The sequence below is a fragment of the Phyllobates terribilis genome, unplaced genomic scaffold (assembly GCF_046119375.1).
Source record: "Phyllobates terribilis strain yellow unplaced genomic scaffold, ASM4611937v1 Scaffold_12__6_contigs__length_324123572, whole genome shotgun sequence".
In the NCBI taxonomy this organism is placed as follows: Eukaryota; Metazoa; Chordata; class Amphibia; order Anura; family Dendrobatidae; genus Phyllobates; species Phyllobates terribilis.
Window position 1 is genome coordinate 234,986,258 of NW_027362772.1, and position 17,195 is coordinate 235,003,452.

The window sequence follows — 17,195 nt, forward strand, 5'->3', positions numbered from 1 at the left end:
GACCTTTTCAGGTTGAGGATGGAGTGAAGCTCAACTCCCAGACCTACTGCCAGTTTCTGGAAGACAAATTCTTCAAGCAGTGGTACAGGAAGAAGTCGGAATCGTTCAAGAAAAACATGATTTTCATGCAGGACAATGCTCCATCACATGCATCCAACTACTCCACAGCGTGGCTGGCCAGTAAAGGTCTAAAAGAAGAAAAAATAATGACATGGACCCCTTGTTCACCTGATCTGAACCCCATAGAGAACCTGTGGTCCATCATAAAATGTGAGATCTACAGGGAGGGAAAACAGTACACCTCTCGGAACAGTGTGTGGGAGGCTGTGGTGGCTGCTGCACGAAATGTTGATCGAAAACAGATAAAGCAACTGACAGAATCTATGGATGGAAGGCTGTTGAGTGTCATCATAAAGAAAGGTGACTTTATTGATCACTAATTGTTTTGATTTTTGTTTTTGCATGTCAGAAATGTTTATTTCTAAATTTTGTGCACTGATATTGGTTTACCTAGTGAAAATAAACAAGTGAGATGGGATTATATTTGGTTTTTATTAAGTTGCCTAATAATTCTGCACAGTAATAGTTACCTGCACAAACAGATATCCTCCTAAGATAGCCAAATCTAAAAAAAGCCCACTCCAACTTCCAAAAATATTAAGCTTGGATATTTATAAGTCTTTTGGGTTGATTGAGAACATAGTTGTTGATCAATAATAAAAATAATCCTCTAAAATACAACTTGCCTAATAATTCTGCACACAGTGTACTTTGGGAACTGTATTTGATTTCTGCCCTGTGTACAGAACTGGCCCAAGTCAATGAAAAATCAACAATCACTCTTAGACAAGAGACTTTGAAGGTTGACTTGATCTTTCAAAGTGAACATCACGTCCTGTGTTGATGCCAGTCAGCAGTGATGACCATGAATGATGCCAAGCGTATACAGTCATTGTCATTTTCTTAAAATACTTTGAAGAGACAGAACCACAAAATTCAATCACAACACAATATCCTTAATTCCTATTTTGTTTACTTGATGTATGTCCAGCAATGGATTTCCGAAGGTAAATGCTTGTTAATTTAGATTAGTAATGCACGCCGCCGGACTTGGCAAAATCATATTTCAAAAGTCTCTTGTGCTGACGCAGCTTTAATGCGGATATTCAGACTCAGCCATGAGAAAGTAGAAAGGTAGAAGTTGACATTTCGGGAAGAAATATTTACATTTAGCATGAACCGCATAGACAAAAGTTACTCTACCTGGCAACAATGTGGCAAGTCCCTGGCACGAGAACCGCAGGGCATTACATTGGATACGTTTATATTCCTTTGTACAGAACTTGGCTTACAACATAATAACATAAGAGGAAGTTCTAAAGTTTATTTCCAGCCATGAAGTTTGTTTCGCAGCTGTGCATTTTATTTTCCTCATTTTAATTTTACTTTTAAGCGGCTTCATGACAGTAGGAGATGGGCAGTAGTTTGGTATGGGCACTGCCAAGCCTATATAACCTTTCCATGCCCTCAACTCTCTGCCAGATCAACCTTAACTGAAGACATATACCAGAGAGCTGCAGCCTGATGACCCCATATAAAAGACTAATAGCATTAAGTCTGTCGTTAATGTCCCTGCTCTTGGATTTGTGTTGGCGAGAGGGAAAGTCAAGAATACCCTTGTAGCAATTAAGTTATGCAATAGTTCAGAATTGCCTCCGGGTGTATTTTTGCCCTTGAGCAACAGAATCATAGTAGCCCCCTATGTACGCTCCCCTACCAGCCACTAGATAAGCAAATAATATGTTTACCCGCTTTGCCATTTAGCCTGACTTCTGACCAGGTTTTATGGGTCCTCATGCTATAAAGACTCAAGAGCTGGTTAAAAGGAATCTGTCAGCAGGTTTTTGCTGTGAAATCTTTGATCAAAATAATGTAGGGGCTGAGACCCTGATTCCAGCACTGTGTCACTTACTGAGTTGTGTTTTGCTGTTTCAATAAAATCAGTGTTTTATCAGCAGGAGATTATCACTACAGGACTAAGTGTCTCGTGTCACCTGGTCCAACCACGCCCCCACCACTGATTGGTAGATTTCTGTCAATACAGAGTGTACACAGAAAGCAGCCAATCAGTGGTGTGGGCGGAGTTCTACACAGCTCAGCCTTCCGATCTCTGCACAGAAACCTGTAATTGTATCATAATCACTGAACTCAGTAAACTAAGTGACACATTGCTGAAATCAGGGTCTCCTCCTGCCTGAAATTGCTTCATCAAAAGTTCTATGAATGCAATTTATTTCTAATGACCAATTTTGGTTGGTAAGGTTAATTTAGTAATATTGATGTGAGCAGTGTAATTTGGTCTCATAATGGATATTTGATTAGTGTTTGGTCAGTGAGGACCAAAGCTGGAACCTTCTCACGATTAAAGGGGTCTTATGTTCCTCATATTCTAAAAATGAGGCTGGATGAAAATGAAGAGATGAATAGTGGGAATGCTCCATATACAATGGCTGAGCACGCTCACTCTATATATCTCTCAGACTATAATGAAGACTTATTATAGAAAATAAATGTGGAATTCATGATTTTTGGGGGTTGCAAAGTTCATGAACCCACAAATCAAACATGCATGACTTGAAGGACAGAAAGCTAAGAAAAGCTCCCATTGTAAAATCCCATTTACCTCTAAACATACTTCATTAATAGCTTTATTCAGCTTAAAATATGTGAATTATGCTTTTCTATAGAAGCTCGGCTCAGTGCTATCTATTGACTATTTGTTCCGCAGTCCTTTCTTTTGAAATGACATTGCAATCAATATCTTTCTGTATAGTTTTGCTGAAAAATAATCATTTTTCTTTTGAAATGTCTAATAAAGAGATAATTATATGCCATATTCAGATTAAACAGACGACCAACACATGTCTCAACTGTACAGTACAAGCTGTATCCTATAAATATCCTTAAAGGGAATCGGTCAGCAGGTTTTGCCATTTAATCTGAGAGCAACATAATATAGGGCAAGAGAGCCTGATTACAGTGATGTATCACTTATAAGGCCATGTGTTGTAATTTCAATATGATCAGTGTTTTGTCAACAGGAGATTAACACTACAGGACTACATCTCACATGCAGACCAGTCAGGCTAATCTGTGTAACCACGCCTCCACCACTGATTGGTAATTTATCATAAATAACAGTGTACACAGCCAATCAGTGGTGTGGGCGGGATTATACACAGCCCAGAAGTCTTAGCTGTGCTACATCTACATCAGACAAGCAAGGATTCTATCAAAATTACATCAAACAGTCCTATAAGTGATACATCCCTGGAATCAGGTTTTCTTTTCCTATATTATGCTGTGCTCAAATTATATAGCAAAACCCTATTGATGGATTCCCTTTAAAGTGTTATGCTACTGCCTCAAAATCTCACAAAATTTTAGCAAAGCCTTTTTGAAAAAATGGAAATGCAAATCGCCAGCGCAACGGAAACCAGTCATGCACAATGACAGAATGTCAGCAATTTTACTCCACAATTGTCATTTTTAGGCAGTGTTAAGAAATGGGTTCGTAAATTCGTAAATTTGCAAAGTTATTGCTAAACAAAACACCTTGCAATTTATCCCTCATTAAAAATTCTCTCCATTCCCAATAAAAGAATGATTTTTTATTTTAATATTCCCGGCCACCCTGCAGTCCCAGCCTGGCTGATTACCAAGGCAAGGAGTATGTGACACTAACAGGCTCCATGCTTTACAGCCTGATCGCAACAATCTCAAGCTGTCTGGTTCACTGGATAGGACCAGTCTCAGTTTCACTGCCCATCTGCCATGCTGCATTCACAAAGATGGCTCTACTGGCAGCATGAGATAGCACACAGATCGGATGAGTGGTGTGACCATGTGTCACGCAGGGTGAGGGAAGGCACAAGTGTATAACGATGGGAAGAGGGGGAAGGGAGCCCAACAACTAGGGAAAGGGGGAGTGGAGACCCCTAGGCAGATCTAATATCTGACTACCTTATCATCCCTATATAGGTTCCGCACCTATCGCTGAGCAGAAAACCTAATCCCTGAATGTCCCTAGAGTTAGGCCCTAGGTAGGGAGGGGACGGGGTGAATGCTAGTCAAGCCCCACTGTAACTAAAGACAACAAGGTAAACAAACGAAGGGGATACTCATAGCTTGAGAAGACACCAGAGAGATAACGCCAACTGTCCTCAAAGGGGAGTCCAGAAGAAACTAGCCGACTACTAGTACTCCAGGCATGGACAGAGGAACATAGAACTATCACCGGCAACTCTCTGGAGACACTGAGAGTTTTTAACTACCAAGCAAGGGTGTGTCAATTAGCAGCAGGAGGTGAAGGTCGCTGCAGGGTCCTAAAGAAAGAAGGATATCACTACACTACAGAGATGAGAGGATCAAGAAGGCGTCAGCAATGCCAAGTGCAGAGACCTTCTACAGCTGGATCCAGAATGACTGTCTGTCACATTTGATACAATTTGATACACCGGTGACACCATGCCAACGGTTTGAACTGTCAATCTTCTTTGCACCTCCCTCTGCAGACAGGAAGCAGGGAGCCAGAATTATGAAAATTCATGTTGAGGTCACCCCTCTAAATTAAAGTTTTAATAAACTTTACTTAACAAAATGTTGTCCCCTCTTCCTACTAAATAAAATATTTTTTATTTAGTAACAGATTCCCCTTTCAGGTCTGTTTGAAATATAATATAACGTAAGTCAATTTCTGCCACTGGCATGTACTGTAGTGTACTGATTTTATGTATCACCTGTGTTTTGCAGGATTTCCCTTTACCCTTGTACAGTACTTTCGTGATTTCTTGCTGCTCCCTTGGCTTAGATTGGAGAAACTTAAAACAATTGCTGGGACCCCCACAATCACTGAGAAGGATCCTGAGTACCATCTTAGAAGTGAAGACAAGTTTATAATGATCATGTGAGCTGTCACTCAATATAGTAGAAATCTGTCATATTATGACTTTTTTTAAAAGAAGCACTAAACATAGGAAAGGCACAAAAAATCTCTGCACTCCTCTTAATTTCCTCCTTGATCCTAATTTTCCTCATATTACAATGAAAACTGAAAATATAAAGAAATCTTCTCTGTGCCCCAGAAGCTCAGCCAAGGACCCCTCCTTCATCACCTTTTGCAAGGAATCTTGCTGTAGAACAACTGTCAGCAGCAGAAGACTCCTCCTCTGATCTCTTTGCAGAAAGACAAGTTCAAAACTACTTCCACATAGATTGTATTAGTAAATTGAGGGGTGTAGTGTGAGGGAATTTCAGCCTCTCTTCCCACTCCTCTTGGACAATTAACCAACATGTCAAATAATAACACTGATAGGGATATAAATGTGTGGACCCCTTCTGAAGAGTGTGCAGAGATGAGTAAATAAATCTTTTTCACTAGGAGCATCCAGACACTACAGGGCAGATTTGCAAGCTAAATGTGCAAAAATGTAACCAAAAATCTGTCTTTTATGAGCTGCACCATAAATATGTGTTTTAGAATGACGCTTTATGCTCCATGTCCAGCAAGGCGATCTGACCTTACAAAAGGGATGTGGCTTATTGGTAGGGGGCATGGTATAGCATGCAACACTAAGTGCCAAAAATTGCACCAAATATTGGCAAACATGTCTGGCACAAAGTGCAAAATTTAATAGGTGGAAAAAAAAACCCCACCCATGCCAGATCCATCAAACAACATGAACCACCTTGACAAATCTTGCACATTTTAAGACTGTCTAGACTAAAACAGTTCTCTATCTAAAAAATAGACAGTATTGATAAATTTGGCTAGATAACTCTGGACAGGTGCTTGACTATTTCGGGTGCAGTTGCATTCAGGAGTAGGGATGAGCGGACCCATGGAAGTTTGGGTTCTGGTACCCGACCCGAACTTTATTCGAAAGTAAGGTTCAGGTACCAGAACCTGAACCAGAACCCGAAAACTATGGGGACCTGAACTTTTAAGCTGGAAAATATTCTCTCTCTCTCTTTCTCTGGAACTCCGAACTTTGCAACGGACTTCCCGGAGAAGTCCATGCTTGGCGTTTAGAACTGTCCGGTAAGAATTCTGAACTTTTAAATTCGGGTTCGCTCATCTCTATTCAGGAGCCTTTGGAGGCACATAAGATCCTGCAGCCTCAGCCTGATTTGAAGAGACTATAACTAAGTATTAATCAGAAACTTCTGATCTTCCATTGGAACTATAGATGTTCAGGTGGTGCCACAAGCTCTTGGGTAACGATTGGAATACAATAGACCCATCCATGTAGACTCCTTTGCCAATTCACTTGATACACAAGCAGTTAAGATACAAATTATTGTCTGTTATGAATTAATTTCTAATAAACACACATCCAGTTAATTTACATGATCAAATGTTGTGCTCCTCATTGTATTACTAGCTGTGAAAAGTGCAAAGCCAAGAAAAAAAACAAAGAAAAGATTTATTTGTAGATCCATTTGATTAATATCTCTTAGGGGATGAAATATAATTAAACAACCTGTGAAAACATATCTTTGTGTTTTGATAAGCAAGTATTTAGACTTATCTATAGAGGATCCTGTAGCATAGTCTAATCATTTGCCTTCTCCATAGAAAAGACATTGGGGAACATACGTCAAGCACAACTTTAATAAGTGCGAGGTGTGATTAAAAAGACTAATCCTGAAGCAATAAGGAAGAAAAGCTGAGCCAGAAAATTAGCAGTCATTAGCTTTATGCCTATAGGGTATAGTATTGAGGGTAATAGTAAAAGGAACTGTCATACTAAATGACAATCAGTCGTCTTAAGATCTTGTCCTACAATGGTTGATGCCCCCTCCGAAAAGGACAAAACAGAAATATGGGTTTCATTTGCACAACCGGCATACTAAAAGAAAAACATAAAAAAAATATGATAAAGTATTGGAACTGCATTGATCTCACTGGGAATTATTTGCCAGCAGAGACATGTTTATCATATAGGGGACACCTATAGATGGTAAAGATGGTGGATCACTTGATATGAGTCCAATGGAAAGTAAACCTTATGTCACAAGTAGTGTTGAGCCACCCCCGTAGTGTTCGAGTTCGGTTCGGTTCGTCGAACACCCGTGTGTTCGTCGAACTGTTCGTCGAACTGTTCGTCGAACACCTTCGAACACCGTTAAAACCAATGGCAGGCAAACAAAAACACATAGAAACACATAGAAAACACCTTCAAAGGTGTCCAAAAGCTGACAAACTGCTCAGAAGACACAACTAACACATGGAAAAGTGACAAGTACATATAGTCATGCGAAAAGAAAAGAGGTGGAGGAGTAAAAGGAGGGGGAGACACAGATATAGGCATGTCATGCCCTTCTAAAATCCAAAAAGTGAGAAGCCGAGACGGCCAGTCCGCTCCTGCCCGTGCCACCTCCGTGTCGCCGGGTTTGTGCCAGAGCCGCGGTGAACCCTGACGGCCAGCCCCCCTCTCCCAATACTGGTGCCTGTCCGCTGGTGGGTCGAGAGAGCCCCCCTGTGGTGGAGGCAGCTCTAAGCTTTTTAATTTAAATTGTCCCTCTAATTTGAATGAATACACTTTAAATCCATTTACAAGGATCTATTGGAGGGCAAGTCTCATGCCAGCAGCCGCGTAATTCCAGCTCCAGTAGCGTCCACTAAAGCTGCTGCAGTTAAAAAGCTTTTATAAGGATCGAGCTCGGCTGTCCACCGCAAGGCATCCTAGTGCCAGTCCCAGCCCCTATGCCTTGGGGTGCCTCCTGATGCTCTTCACTAAGTATCCCGTGGTCCCGAAGCATTTCCTTTGAAAAAATTAAGTGTCCAAACTACAGGTGGTGTAGCTTGCTTAACAGCCGGGATAATCCGCTGACTAACAGACACTGCTACTAGGCACAAAGTATTTCCTGGGCTAGATGCAGTTAAAAATTTGTAAGTAGATACTCTCGTTGGATGCTGAGAAAGCATTCCATAGAGTCTCCTGGCACGCCATATATGATTCTCTTAAAAAGCTTGGGGTAGGGGTCTAGGGGACCCTTTTATAGCCAAAATCACGGCCCTGTATCACAATACGTCACCTAGGCTGAAGATAAATGGAACTGTAGCACCGAGGGCTCGGTTGCTACAGACGTATTGCACCTCACCCAGAGGTGTGATATCTCACTCTCAGATAAGGATGGAGTGTGGATCAGGACCCGACACCTGCATGCATTACACCACATTGCCGTGGGGCAGGGCGACCAATATGCCCCTGAGATGGGCACGACAGTCCCTGTCCCTGGGTGGAGTGGGGGGAGGGAACACTGAGGAAGGGGAACCCTGCAGTGCAGGAGCAGGGAGGAAGCAGTTCCTGGGTGCATTGAGAAGGGAGTATAAAAGGTGGGCACCATCTTAGTTCAGTGCAGAGAAGTCTGAGCAGAAGTGGCAGGGAGCAGGGGCTCTGCATGAGCTCTGCTCCGGAGGCGGGCCTAGTAACAGAGGCCCAGGCCTGCAAGAGGGAGAAGGAAGGAAGAGGAGCGGAGAAGGCTCCAGGAACGAGGAATGAAGGGATCCCAGGGGTGCGGATGGGCGAGTCGCCACCGCACGCCCGAATCCACCTGCGTGGAGGGGTCAGGCCAAAGGGGGAGACCGGTCCCCGAACTAGTGGAGGCAGGAAACGACCCTCAGCTAGAAACCGGAGGCTCTGACATTTTATGTGGCGCAGCCCCTTGCTCCACCCGCTAGGAAGGCACCACATAGGGTCAGGGAAACTGGCGCCAAGTTTACCAAGAGGAGGCCCGAGGCAGCCGGACAGAAGTGTTGGTAAGAAAGGCCAGACAAAGGACACACAAAGGGGGTCCTGTGAAGCGCTCCAAAGTTATCTGGGAGTTGTCTGAGCCCCTCACCTGGTGAGCACAGTACGACGTGGGCAGCCGTTACCTGCAGACGTGGTCTGGATAATAAGAACTGTGAGTAAAGGCCCTGAACTGCATCACTGACTCCGTGTCGTTACTGCTGCTGCCCTGCACCATCACCCCCATCCTCCGCATACACTGCCCTGAGGCTATACTCCTCCCGTGGGGAGTTATGCTACGCTCTGCTGCACCCACAACACCAGCCTTAGCGGTCTGCCCTGTAGCGGCGGTTCACTCTGACCGCAATCCACGGGTGGCGTAGTCGGACATTTAAACATCAAAACCACATAAATAGTTCCGCCACTGGTTTGACCGCCCTGAGCCACGGAACCGGATCGCCGCCACGAAGACTACAACCACCAGCATCCACCAAAAAGGGTCCGGCTCCGGGTGTCCCAAGGCCCAGGGGGTGCGTCAGAACATTTTCATCACCTTTCACAATCACCAATGGGACAAGGCAGGGATGTCCTCTGTCCCCTCTCTTATACATCCTAGTGACGGAGCACCTGCTCTCATCAATTCGCCATAACCCCAATATTAGGTGGATTGAGGTGGGAGGCACCGAGTACAAGTGCTCTCTATTTGCTGATGATGTCCTAGTATATATCACTCAATCACATATATCCATCCCTGCTGTTATGGCTGAAATAGATCACTTTGTTACATGGTAAAATTTTAAAATCAATGCAGCGAAGTCTGAGGCCCTCGATGTCTCCCTCCCTAAATCCGTATAGGATTCCATCCAGTCCAACTTTCCCTTTGCCTGGCCCTCACAGGGTATCAAATACTTAGGAATTCCTATTCATAGAGACCTCTCCCATCTATGTTATCTTAATTTTGGGCCCTTTATTGAACAATTCCATACAGACCACGGTTGGCAAGTTGGAACTGTGAGATTCACTACGTGCACCACTGGTATTTTGTGGAAAAGCACATGTAAGATTCTGCAACAGTCTCTGCTGATACTCCTGCATGCGTGCATCCCTTTCTATGGCAGGAATAATTTCTGCAAATTTACTTTTGTACCGGGGATCTAACAGTGTGGCAACCCAGTAGTCAGGATTATTTCTAATTCTCACAATTCGAGGGTCATGTTGCAGGTAGTGCAGCAAGAAGGCACTCATGTGTGTTGCGCATCCAGGAGCACCAAGTCCCTGTTGTGTTGGTGGCGAGGTAACAATCATGCTTCCTTCCTCTGTCCTCTCCCCCCAACCTCGCACAACAGAAATGTGATCAAGGTCTCCCTCATCTGATGAGTCTTCCATCAGTTCGTCCTCCACTTCTTCCTGGGCTCCTGCACCTTCCTCACTAGTTTGGCTGCTACCATGCGCCCTGGTAAAATCATCTCCCCCACCCTCACATGCCTGCCGCCCTGGTGCTGCCGACCGTCTGGACCTTGCAGATGTTAGCCCTTCCGCATACAACTCCTCCTCCTCTACTTCCTCCACCTCCTCTTGTGCCACCACCTGACTCCGAATTCTGTTTAACATGTGCTCCAGCATGTAAATCACCGGAATAGTCATGCTGATAATGGCATCGTCAGCACTAAACATCTTCGTCGCCATTTCAAAACTGTGCAGAAGGGTGCATAGGTCCCTGATCTGAGACCACTCCTCCAGCGTGATTTGCCCCACCTCTGAATCTCGTTGGCCCAGGCTATACGTCAGAACGTATTGCACCAGGGCTTGTCGGTGCTGCCACAGTCGCTGCAACATGTGCAGAGTTGAATTCCACCGGGTAGGCACATCGCATTTTAGCCGGTGAAGTGGCAGGCCCAACGACTTCTGTAGAGATGTAAGTCGCTGAGCTGCGGGATGCGAACGGCGGAAGTGAGCACACAGCGACCGTGCCCTCTGCAGAAGGCCATCTAGTCTGGGATAGTGGGCTAAAAATTGCTGGACAACCAGGTTCAACACGTGAGCCATACAAGGCACGTGTGTGACATTGCCCCGGCGAAGGGCCGCACCCAGGTTTGCAGCATTGTCGCACACGGCCTTCCCTGGTTTCAGGTCCAGTGGAGACAACCATTCATGAAATTGGTTCTCCAGAGCTGACCACAACTCCTCAGCTGTGTGACTCACATTTCCCAGACATTTCAATGTAAAAACCGCCTGATGACGTTGAGCCCTACTGCCAGCATAGTGAGGAGGTGTGCAGGATCCCTTCTGCGCAGTTAGAAAGCTTGTGGCATGACCAGACAGGCTTTGGGTGCAGGTGGAAGACCGAGAGGAGGTTGAGGAGGCAGAAGCAGTGGAGGAAAAATGACATAAAGAGGATTGACGCACAACTCGTGGGGACGGCAAGACTTGGACAGCAGCCCCTTGTCCTGCTGTCACCATAGTTACCCAGTGCCCAGTCAGCGACATGTAACGCCCCTGTCCATGCCTACTCGTCCAAGTGTCTGTGGTGAAATGCACCCTGTCACACACAGAGTTTCTCAAAGAAGCGGTGATGTTGTGTGCGACATGCTGGTGGAGCGCAGGCACACCTTTCTTTGAGAAGTAGTGCCGACTGGGCATCTGGTACTGGGGCACTGCGACGGACATAAGGTCTCGAAAATCCTCTGTGTCCACCAGGCGGAAAGGCAGCATTTCTGTAGCCAAGAGCTTGCAGATGGTGAAATTCAACCTCTTAGCTTTCTCATGGCTAGGAGGAAATGGTCTTTTACTTGTCCACATCTGAGGGACCGAGGGCTGGCTATTGTGCTTAGACGGGGTTGATAAGGGTGTCCCCGGCAAACTGCCGGTCTGTGAGGAAGATGCAGGCGGACATGTTAGGTTGCCTTGATCCAAAGGTGGTGCTATCGATGTCGGACAGCGCTCAAGACCAGCTGGTGTTACCACCTCCAAAGAAAATGATGACCTGCCAATCACGCTGGCTGTTGCGGGTAAAGAGGTGGCAGGTCTGCGCCCCAAAACAGGTGTGACTGCTGTCCCCCCAGTCACAGAGGATGAAGAGGCCGCGGATGCACAAGATATGGCAGACGGTGGTTGGCCCGGCCGGCTAGACCGCATTGTAGCACACTGAGCTTCCCACTGCAACTTATGCTTCATGTCCATGTGCCGGTTCATGCATGAAGTACTCAAACTATGTATTTTTTGGCCTCTACTTAGCTTTTGCTGACAAATGTTACAGATAACACGAGTTGGGTCATCTTTATCGATCTGAAAAAATGCCCAGGCTATGCAAGGCTTAGCACCCATGCGACCTGAAGAGCCACCACGACTTGTGGTGAGAGGCAGAGTTGTGTTTGAGGATGCAGTTGTTGACGTGCTTCCAGTACTACGTCTCTGTCCAGGAAGGCGCAACCTGACCTCGTCGTCACTAGCATCTTCCTCCACCTCCTCTGCTGACCTCATCTCTTGGCTGACTGTGGGTTGACAGTAAGTGGGATCTCCGACCTCATCATCATCACCCTGTGCGTTATCACACCCGTCGTCCTCAGAGCCAACCTGTTCCTGCCCTGACAAAAAACTAAAGTTGTCGCTCCAATCAGGTATTTGAGTCTTATCATCGTCTTCCTCATTGTCTCCACCAACAGGAGTTACAGTTTGGGAATGAGGGTCTACATTATGGTCAGAACCTTCTGCGTCTGGTCCTGGATCCGACTCATAAAGATTCTGGGCATCAGTGCAGATCATTTCCTCGTCTGGATTCACAGAAGCGCTGGAGTCGACCTCTGATTCCCAGGCTATAGTATGAGTAAACAGCTCTGCAGACTCAACCATCTGTTCTACCTCATACTCAGACGGGCAGCTGGAGATTTGGGAGCTGTGAGGAAGCAAGTGCGATTTGGGTGACACCTTTGAGGACTGGAGTATTTGTGATGTTGAAGTTGATGTGGAGGAGAGCCCACTTAAAGGAGCACTTGATATCCGTTGAAGCACCTGCTGTTTTTGTGCCTCATCTGGAATTTGTAGCGATTGGCGTGGCCGTAAGAAAGGGATCTTATCACATTGTCCGCTAAAAGAAGTAGACATTTTAGTTTGGCTGGAAGATGGTCTTTCTTCTGCACCTACCCCACGGACACAACCTTTTTTCCCCTTCCCAACACGCCTATTCCCCTTTCCACCAGCAGCAGGCCTTTTTCCACTCATTTTGGTGGTTAACTAATTCACAACTCTGGAGTTGTTTGCACAAAAAAACAATGGATGGTAACCGAGCAGAGCTGAGTGGCCAAACTGTGGTATTAGGCCAAAACTATTGGCTGGGTTAGATGCAGAAAAAAATTATTTTTAATTTGCAACCTGATGGAGGTCAGTATAGATGGACTAATAGACCAAGTCCCACACACTGCTAGAAGCCCAAATATTTTTTCAGAGCTAGATGCAGAAAAAAATTATTTTTAATTTGCAACCTGATGGAGGTCAGTATAGATGGACTAATAGACCAAGTCCCACACACTGCTAGAAGCCCAAATATTTTTTCAGAGCTAGATGCAGAAAAAAATTATTTTTAATTTGCAACCTGATGGAGGTCAGTATAGATGGACTAATAGAACAAGTCCCACACGCTGCTAGAAGCCCAAATATTTTTTCAGAGATAAATGAAGAAAAAAAATATTTTTAATTTGCAACCTGATGGAGGTCAGTATAGATGGACTAATAGACCAAGTCCCACACACTGCTAGAAGCCCAAATATTTTTTCAGAGCTAGATGCAGAAAAAAAATATTTTTAATTTGCAACCTGATGGAGGTCAGTATAGATGGACTAATAGACCAAGTCCCACACACTGCTAGAAGCCCAAATATTTTTTCAGAGCTAGATGCAGAAAAAAATTATTTTTAATTTGCAACCTGATGGAGGTCAGTATAGATGGACTAATAGAACAAGTCCCACACGCTGCTAGAAGCCCAAATATTTTTTTAGAGATAAATGAAGAAAAAAATTATTTTTAATTTGCAACCTGATGGAGGTCAGTATAGATGGACTAATAGACCAAGTCCCACACACTGCTAGAAGCCCAAATATTTTTTCAGAGCTAGATGCAGAAAAAAATTATTTTTAATTTGCAACCTGATGGAGGTCAGTATAGATGGACTAATAGACCAAGTCCCACACACCGCTAGAAGCCCAAATATTTTTTCAGAGCTAGATGCAGAAATTTTTTTTATTCAATTTGCAACCTGATGGAGGTCAGTATAGATGGACTAATAGACCAAGTCCCACACACTGCTAGAAGCCCAAATATTTTTTCAGAGCTAGATGCAGAAAAAAATTATTTTTAATTTGCAACCTGATGGAGGTCAGTATAGATGGACTAATAGAACAAGTCCCACACGCTGCTAGAAGCCCAAATATTTTTTCAGAGATAAATGAAGAAAAAAATTATTTTTAATTTGCAACCTGATGGAGGTCAGTATAGATGGACTAATAGACCAAGTCCCACACACTGCTAGAAGCCCAAATATTTTTTCAGAGCTAGATGCAGAAAAAAATTATTTTTAATTTGCAACCTGATGGAGGTCAGTATAGATGGACTAATAGACCAAGTCCCACACACCGCTAGAAGCCCAAATATTTTTTCAGAGCTAGATGCAGAAAAAAATTATATTCAATTTGCAACCTGCTGGAGGTCAGTATAGAAGGACTAATAGAACAAGTCCCACACACTGCTAGAAGCCCAAATATTTTTTCAGAGCTAAATGAAGAAAAAAATTATTTTTAATTTGCAACCTGATGGAGGTCAGTATAGATGGACTAATAGACCAAGTCCCACACACTGCTAGAAGCCCAAATATTTTTTCAGAGCTAGATGCAGAAAAAAATTATATTCAGTTTGCAACCTGATGGAGGTCAGTATAGATGGACTAATAGAATGATGCTATGCCCAAAAGATTTTACTTCACTAGGTGCAGTAAAAAAATTGGTATTCTATACACAGGTGGTATATCTTGCAACACAGATAGGCTACTCCACTGACTAACACACTCTGCAATAGGCCAAAAAGGATTAGCTTTGCTAGATTCAGCCAAATGCTGTGAAAAAAACTTGCACAGCACTGGCACAGACCTGCCTGGCAAAAACTGATAGGAACTGATGTAACCTAGTCCTGAAAAGGACTCCAATTACAATTAGTCTTTACTCCCACAATCTATCTATTTAAGAGCACAGACCTGCCTGATAAAAGTCGTAGGAAATGCTGTGACCTAGTCCTTAAAAGGACTGCAATCACAACTATTCCCTACTCCCAAACTATCTGTATATTTGTGCGAAAATTGGCTTGAAATTAACAAGGTATAGCGCACACAGCAACAGCGGTGCCGTCTAACACGCAGCTGCAGCAGTGAGAAAATGGTGGCGACGGGGAAAATGGCTTGGTCTTATAGGGCAAGGACATGTGACATACACTGCCAATCACACATGCCCTTGCTTGTGTGAAAAAAAGCACTTTGCTCCGTGTGTGCGCTGCTGATAGGCTGACAGATTGCACCTCCCCACTGCAAATGCGGGAAAGAGAAAAAAAAATGGAGATCTTCATTGTTCCTGCAGAGATCCATCCCCTGCCCCTCCCCCCGCCCCGCTGTACACTCAAACTGCGTATTAACATTAATTTTCATCATTACTGAGAAAAAATCCAGTTATGATTTTGGTGCACGAACAGTTATCGAACATAACCTCGAACAGCCGAATTTTTCTCAAATTGTTCGTGTTCGCCGACCGGCTCGAACACCGCCCAAAACAGCTCGAATTTGAGATTGGCGAACAGTTCGAGTAGAACAACGCTCATCTCTAGTCACAAGTCCAGTGACTAGAATGGACCACATAGGATGTTCCTTGTGAAAATAATAGACCACACTACATGACTCCAGTGGAAATTTAATCTCATAGTATCAGTCCTATAGAAAGAGTAGACTACATGATATTCAAGGAAAATTGGCTTTCATGGTATGAGTCCTATGGAAAGAATGAACCTTTTGGTATGAGTCCCGTTGTTAGGTTGGACCAATGGTGTGTGTCCTGTGGAAAAAAAGAACACAACATGATATGACTTCAGTGAGCATTGGACTTTATAGTATGAGTCCTATGGAAAGAACAGACTACATAGTACAATATGAATCCAGTGGAAATTTGACTTGATGGTATAAGTTCTAAGGAAAAAGTGAATGACATAGTATGAGTCTTATGGGTGGAGTGGACCACATGGTCTTAGTTCTATGGGTGGAGTGGACCACATGGTCTTAGTCCTATGGGTGGAGTGCACCACATGGTATTAGTCCTATGGGTGGAGTGGACCACAAGGTATTAGTCCTTTGGCTGGAGTGGACCACATGGTATTAGTCCTATGGGTGGAGTGGACCACATGGTATTAGTCCTATAGATGGAGTTGACCACATGGTATTAGTCCTATGGGTGGAGTGGACCACATGGTATTAGTCCTATGGGTGGAGTGGACCACATGGTCTTAGTCCTATGGGTGGAGTAGACCACATAATCTTAGTCCTATGGGTGGAGTGAACCATATGGTATTAGTCCTATGGGTGGAGTGGACCACATGGTCTTAGTCCTATGGGTGGAGTGCACCACATGGTATTAGTCCTATGGGTGGAGTGGACCACAAGGTATTAGTCCTATGGCTGGAGTGGACCACATGGTATTAGTCCTATGGGTGGAGTGGACCACATGGTATTAGTCCTATGGATGGAGTGGACCACATGGTATTAGTCCTATGGGTGGAGTGGACCACATGGTCTTAGCCCTATGGGTGGAGTAGACCACATGATCTTAGTCCTATGGGTGAAGTGGACCATATGGTATTAGTCCTATGGGTGGAGTGGACCACATGGTATTAGTCCTATGGGTGGAGTGGACCACATGGTCTTAGTCCTATGGGTGGAGTGGACCACATGGTCTTAGTTCTATGGGTGGAGTGGACCATATGGTATTAGTCCTATGGGTGGAGTGGAGCACATGGTATGAATTACATGGCTGAAGTGGACTACATATGTGTTATATGAAAAAATTAGTCCATATGACATGACTTCAGTGAAAATTAGACCTTAAAGAATGAGTCCCATGGAAAGAGTAGACCACATGCTATGAATCAAAGGATAATTGAACCTTGTGGTATGAGTTCTATGCAAAGAGCAATGCACTTGGTATGCCTCCTTAATACAAGTTCATGTAGATAGAAGACCCAAATTCAGGTTGTCTTGAACTGACTCTACATCACATACAAGGTGACACAGAGATCTCAATCTTTAAAATAAAATTTGCAAAATAAATGAGAAGGAACCAGTTTTCGGTCACCTCGCTCATTTGACCCACAAAGAAGATT